The following is a 7500-nucleotide window of genomic DNA, read 5'->3' as shown; positions in this document are numbered from 1 at the left end:
TATGTATACTACACTACCGTTATACATATGTCTATGGGTGTGTATTGTATATATATACATATGTATAGTATGTATGTGTGTGTATATACACACACACTTATATGTGTGTTGTGTGTGTGTGTGTGTGTGTGTATGGACATGTCCTCTCTCCTCTCTCTCTCTCTCTATATATATATATATATATATATATATTATATATATATATATATGGCATATATATGCATATATATATGCATTCATATATATGCATATATATGTGGTGTGTTGTGTGTGAGTGTGTTGTGTGTGTGTGTGTTTGTGTGTGTGGTGTAGTGTTTTATCATTTTATGATATATCTATTTATCTATTTATCTATATGAATATATATATATTATATATATATATATATATGTATTATATATATATATATATAGATATTTATTTATATATATATATATATATATATCTATATTGGGCACGCGATTTTCTTGCACGCTGTCGTCGCTAATTCTTGGTCGGTAAACAGATGAAAATGGTCTTAATGAGGACATAGTAGGTCTATATTGTTGTAATTATATTGATAGATAGATAAGAGGATGATAGATAAAGAAGAGAGGGGGTATGGATAAATAGATAAATAGATGAGAGAGAGAGAATATATATAGGTAGGTAAGGTAGAGAGAGAGAGAGAGAGACGATGAGAGAGAGAGAGAAGTGAGAGGAGAGAGAGAGCGAGAATATCTATTATAGGTAGAGAGAGGGAGAGATGAGGAGAGAGAGAGAGAGAGAGATAAAAGAAAAATAAAGGTAGAGTGATAGAGACACACAGCACCAAAGAAGAAAGGAGGGAAGGAACAGAGAAAGAGAGAAGCAGCGTAAACTAAAAATCTACAAAAAATGAAAATAAAATAAAACCCCCAAAGATTAAACCAGGGAAGAAAGAAACATGAATAAACCCATCTTACCGTAATCGATTTGGTTCACTGACGGATAGCAGTAGTTGTAGTTGAGTTAGTAACAGTAGTAAGTAGCTGTAGTAAGTAGTAAAAAAAGAGCAAGACGTAATGTAGTTAGAGTAAAGTAATGTAAAAAGTAAAGTAGTAAAGTAGTAAGTAAAAGAGCAAGTATGTAGGAGTAGTAGTAGGTGGCTAGAGTAGTAACAGTAGTAGTAGTAAGTAGTACATAAGTAGTAACAAGTAGGTAAACATATTTCTGGCACACTTGTGATCTTCGTATATCTCGCAGGATACAGGATAAAACCGAGGGAGGAGAGGCTAGAGGTGAGATGGGGGGAGGAGGAGCGAGGAGAGAGAGAGTGGAGAGAGAGGGGGAGGAGAGAGGAGGAGCTATAAGAGGAGTGCTATTTTTAATAGTGATCTGCGGACGTTTACTTCATGCCTCTCGGCTGGCTGTGTGTGAAGTATTTACTTTTGATTTACTAGGTGGACAAGTATACACGTGCTATGTGTTATTTTTCTTTGACGGTGGGCCGATAGGGGAGAGGAATAGGTGGTGTTTTTTTACGGAACTCTCGGTCATTGTCTATTGTTTATTTATTTGTATTATTATCTTTCGGTCTTCCTTTCTCTCTCTTCCAGTCTTGTTTTGTTTCTGTTTCTGTCTCTCTATCGCTCTTTGTTTCTCCTTCTTTCTCTCTCTCTCTCTCCTCTCTCTCTCTCTCTCCTCCCTCCTCTCCTCCCTTTCCCCCATCTCTCCTCTCTTCTCTCTCCTCTCTCTCTCTCTCACTCTCCTCTCTCTCTCTCATCTCCCCCTTTCCCTCTCTTCACTCTCTCTCTCTCTTCTCTATCTCTCTCTTTCTCTCTCTCTCTCTCTCTCTCTTTCTTTCTTTCTCTCTCTCTCTCTCTCTTAATAAATTTTTTAACTTTAATTTAAGGGGTATGTATGCGTCAAACTTTGTTGTTTATGTGCAATAGAGTAAGATTCTTTTCCTTTTCGTCGTATTGTTTTTTTTTTTTGTTAGGGAGAGAGGGAGAGAGAGGGAGGGAATGAGTGATAAGACGAGGATGAGAGGGAGGGAGAGGAGGGATAGAGAGAGTGGGAGAAGAGATGAGAGAGGAGAGAGAGTGGGGGAGACAGAGCAGAGACAGAGAGAGAGAGAGAGACAGAGAGAGAGGGGGGGGGGTGGAGGAGCAGGGAGGGAGAGGAAGAGGGAGAGAGGGAGAGAGAGAGAGAGAGAGAGAGACGAGGAGGGAGAGAAGATGTGAGAGAGAGAGAGAGAGCGAGAGAGAAAGGGGGGGGAAAGGGAAAAGAAAAAGAAAGAGAGAGAGTGAGAGAGAGAGAAGAGTGAGAGAGAGAGAAAAGAGAGGGGAAAGAGTGAAAGAGACAGAGACAGAGGACAGAGCAGAGAGAGCGAGAGAGAGAGAGAGAGTGAGAGAGAGATGAGAGAGAAAGAAAGAAAGAGAGATGGGAAAGAGCGAGAGAAAAATAGAGATAGAGAAGAGAGAGAGAGAGAGAGAGAAGGTGAGCAGAGGAGAGAGGAGAGAGAAGAGAGAGGAGAGAGAGAAGAGAGAGAAGAGAGAGAGAGAGAGGAGATAAGAAGAAGGCGAGATGAGAGAGGGGAGAGGAGAGAGAGAGAGAGAAAGAAAGAGAGAGAAGAGAAGAGGATGAGAGAAGAGAGATAGAGGAGAGAGAGAGATGAGAAAGAGAGAGAAGAGAGAGAGACAGGTTTATTTATGTCGAAGAATGAGAAGACTAGACAGGCACACACACACACACCACACACACACTACAAGAGACAAAAATCTAAGATTGGCTGAACATTAAAACGCATATCCTCTTAAGTTAATTATAAACTAACGAAACAATCTTCCCTAATCATAATAGAAAAAATCGATCTTAGTAAGGAAAAGGATAAAACAAACTAAAAAATGATATGTATCCAAGCTATCCAATCCTATGCAAAAGCGGAGAATAAGGGCGTAGAGAATAAGGATTCCAATTGTCTTTCAATGGATTAGAAAGCTTTAATTTCTCTTTTATCTGAGTTCTATTCTTTATAGAGCTCCAACACGTCACTACCTCACGAGCTTAATAAAACGCATTTCATGGTTTGGGCTTCGGAAAACATCTATTCAAAGAAAGTCTCCTCCTTTTAAAATAATATGCAAAATAGAAGAAGTATGAAAAAATTAAAAAGAAATTACTGTACCATAGAGAAAAGGTAATTGAATAGTTAAAGATTTCAGGATTTGAACTTCTGCTCTTATTAACGTCTAAAAAGTTTATTAGGGACTATTTAGATCGTAATTATTTCTTTACAACTGATTAAGGATAATTATGAAATTGCAAACAAAGGCATGTCTGGGTTGTAATGACAATCTCGGGAACCTGTTGTGAACGTAAGCCAGTGTCCATATCAACAACAACAACATAGAAAACAATGCTGATGATAACAATAACAACAACAATAGTGAAATGATAATAATAATAATAATAATAATAATGATTATGATATAATAACTATGATAGTAATAATTATAATAATAACAATAATGGTAATAACAATAAAAATACTACTACTAATAATAATAATAACAATGATGTTTAATAACATGATTATAATAATTAAATGAGTAATAATAATCAATCTCTTTATCTTATCATTTTCATACTGATGCTGATGATACTTTATTCCTCTCTCTCCTCTCTAGATATAAAACTCAAAATAATTATTCATTCGTGTTACAGTAAAGGAATTTAATAGTCTCATACAGTAAATTTTGCAATATATTTTCAATGTAAACCTATATATTTTGCCTTCCTGTGATTTGACCTACTAAATTGCAGCTCCCTCCCATTAACTGTCAACAAGAATAGCATTTAGTCATCACCTGCGTTTCCCCTCTAAGTATGAATTATCTGTATAGGATATGTTTTTTTCGTACCCTAATAAATGGTATTGTGGGTCACTTTTTCTTAGGCATTTTGAATTTTTGACTTTGGTATGTAAAGCTACGCTGTTCGCCTTAAAAGTTTGGTTAAGATTAAAGACTACGTAGTTAACTTTTTTCCTAATTCATTATTTTTTTTTTTTTTTTTTTTTTTTTTTGGCTGAGATTTGGTAATATTTTAACCTCCTCGGCGGTATCAAAAGATATATTTCAATTTTTACTCTGGTCTTTTTAAAATTATGTTTTATGTTTTTCGAAGTATGTTTAAAATCATCCTTCATTTTCTATTCATGGTTCTAATTCCCTAAATACCTACACTCTTCACTGTCTGCATTTTATAAATAAGTCACTTTTTGAAACTAATTAAACCTCTCCAATTTTGGCATTAAGTGGAGTACTCTGTACCTCCATGCATGTTTAATGTTAGCGATTGATAACACAAAAGCTTACGTGATTTCTTGTGGTGACACTGAACCCTGGGGTTGTCAATTGATTTACCGGAGTTCATTGATTCTTTAGAAGGCTCGATAACCATACATACGAGCGGCGGTTTATATGGGCCACGATATACCCATATCAATCCGGCTGGGAGAGGTTTGAATCGTTTCTGTGCATCCTTATATAATTATCCTTAATTCCTGCCTTTATATTTTGGAGCCTGGCCAGTGATCTATTGAACTTATAGATTCTCGCTTTGTTTTAACATTAACCATTGGGATATTTAGCTCATGATTAACTTCAACTACAACTTTATTTTTTTTCTACCTAAAGATGACAAACTACTTTATTTTCCTTAACTAATTACTGTAACATTTTTATTTTTTTGTACTGTAGCCATGATTCTTTTAAATCTTTAACTGACTCTGAAAACCCCAAAAACACAGCTAAAAAGATGGCGCTAGTGTTTTCCTCATCGGAAAAATCAGCGGGCCGGAAAAAATTCGCGAATTGAAACGTTGACCAATCAGGATCAGGGAGCTGGGAAAGAAATGTAAACAAAAATATCGACCGCTGCGATTTAAAAAAAAACAAAAAAAAAAACAAAAACAAAAAGGTTTTTTTTTTTATTGTAAATGAAAAAGCATTTCGGAAAAAAGGGAAACGATCCCAATATATAAAGAAAAAACTTTATAAAACGTAAAATTTTTGAAAAAATGATAGTAAAAACGTTTTATTATAAAATATTAAAAATTTTTAAGAGTTGGTGATAAAAAATGAAAAATTATTAAAAAATTAATTTAATTTTTGATTTTGAACCAAATGGTATTAAAAACAATAAAGAGGAAAAAAAAGATAGTGGGAAAAAAAACAAGTATGTAAATAAATACATATTTATATTAAAATTTTTTATATATAAAATTTTGGGGTGTGGTTTTGTGTAAAATTTGTGTTGTGTGGGGGTGTGGTTTGTGTGTGTGTGGGTTTCATATACAATGAATTTTTTATGTACTTTATGCATATAAACCTTTTAAAAGAGGGTGTTAAAAATAATTAAATACATTTTAAAATGGGATTATATTTTAGTAATTTTTTTGTGGATTTTAATTTTTAAAAATAATATATTATATTTTAAAAATATTGGGGAGAAGAGAGAGAGAAGGAAAAGAGATTTAAACATATATAATCCCCTTCGTGGGGTAAGTGTTTTATAAAAAATATATATTTTTAATTTTAAAAAATATGTTTTTTATAAAATTTCCCATACATTTATGTACCACAAACCCCCAACCCAAATATTGGTTTTGGTGCCCTTTTTAGGGTATTTGGATAATGTATTTATAACCATTTTTAATTGGGAAATATATGCAAATTTAAAAAATTATGGGCCGGAAAATGAAAAAAAGGGGAAAAAAAGCTGTGCCATTTTTTTTTAAATTTTTTTTGAAAAAGTTTGGCCCCATAGAGGGTCTGCTAGTGCTTAACCACAAAGGAAACAATTAGTAAACCCCTTTTACCCTTTTTTGATTTCAAAACCGTTTCCCTTAAAATTTGGCCGGGAAAAAATTTTTTTTACTAGTTAAAAAATAAAATTCGATGGGTTTATTTTTTTATTAAAAAATTTTAAATTTTCAAAAATTTTTAAAAACAATTTTTAACAGCAAAAAAAAGGTTCAAAAGTAAAATAATTTTTTAAAACAAAAAAGGCAGACAGGATCCCCGGAAAATTTCTTTGGAGGGTTAATACAAGTTAGGGCCCCTAAGGGAAAAACAATTAAAAAAGGTAAACCCCACTGTGGGCATGGCAACAGAAAAAACGTCATGCCCGTTTGGGGTGGGGCCATACATATATATATACAAAAAAATTTTATAATATAGAAAATTTTAAAATATAATAACATACAAAATATGTATGTAGTCCCGTATATATATGCATAAAATAAATATAATATAAAATAAATATAAATATATTATTTTAATTTAAATGTTGGATAATTTATATAAATTATATAAAAGTATATATAATATTTTTTTATATATATTCAAAATATTATATAAATTTAAAAAATATTTAATTTTAAAATATGGTTGTTTTTGTGTGTGTGTTTTTTGTGTGTGTGTGTTTTGTGTATCATATAAAGTGTATATTTTGTAATATTAAATTTTATATAAAAAAAATTAAATATATATATATGAATGTTTGTGTGGGTTCAATACGTATGGATATATTGTATTTTTTTTTACATATAAATAAATATTATTTTTTGTATTGGGGTTTGATATAAAATTTTAATAATTATGTAATTTAAGTTGTGATTATTTTAAAAAATATTATATATATGTTTAAACGTGGGTGTATTTTATATTTTAAATTTATATAATATATAAAATTTTATATTATACAAATTCCCGGTTTTTGGGAATTTTGCGCCCACTCTCGGCACCAAAAACGAACCGTAGGGAAGTTAAGGTGCCTCACAGACGTCAAGAAAACCCGGGCCCCCGTGTTGGGTAAGGGTCAAAGGGCGGGAAATTTTGGGCCCCTTGGGTCCCAAATTTTTATTGCCCAAAAAGTTTATTTTGTGTTGTTAAATTTTTAACCCTTATTTTTTTGTTTTGGAAATTTTTTTTGGGGGTTTTTTGTTCACGGGGAAAAAAACCCTTATTACATTTGTATGGTTGTTCTTAAAATTTTTTTTGGGATAAGGTAAAGTGGAAAAAAAATGAAAATAAAAAAAAAATGAATATCACCCTCCCTTTTAAAAAAAAAAACAAAATATTTTTGTTTAAAAATTTAAAAATTCAGAAAAGGGAAAAAGAGGATTTAAACAAAAGACTCCCTTTCCCATCGCGTTCCCTAAGCCCCGGGCTATTTTTCTTAAATGAAAACCCTGATATTTACTAACTCTTCACAACCCGGGCCTGTAAGGGCACTTGCCTTTTTCCCTTTCCAAAGGGGTGGGCACAGGGGGTTTAATACAGGGGGGTCTCTCTCCCCTACAACTCTCTCCCCCTTCTCTCTCCCCCCTCGCAAATCCCTCTCTCCCTTCTCTCCTCTCTTTCCCCTCTCTCCTCTCACGTTTTTCCCTCCTCTCTCTCATTCTTTCTCGTCTCTCTTCTTTTTTTTGCTCCCTCTCAATCCCTCAATCTCCCTCACTCTCTCTCCCCTCTC

Source organism: Penaeus chinensis, chromosome 22, assembly GCF_019202785.1.
Source record: "Penaeus chinensis breed Huanghai No. 1 chromosome 22, ASM1920278v2, whole genome shotgun sequence".
Classification (NCBI taxonomy): domain Eukaryota; kingdom Metazoa; phylum Arthropoda; class Malacostraca; order Decapoda; family Penaeidae; genus Penaeus; species Penaeus chinensis.
Note: the sequence above shows the minus strand (reverse complement) of the source record.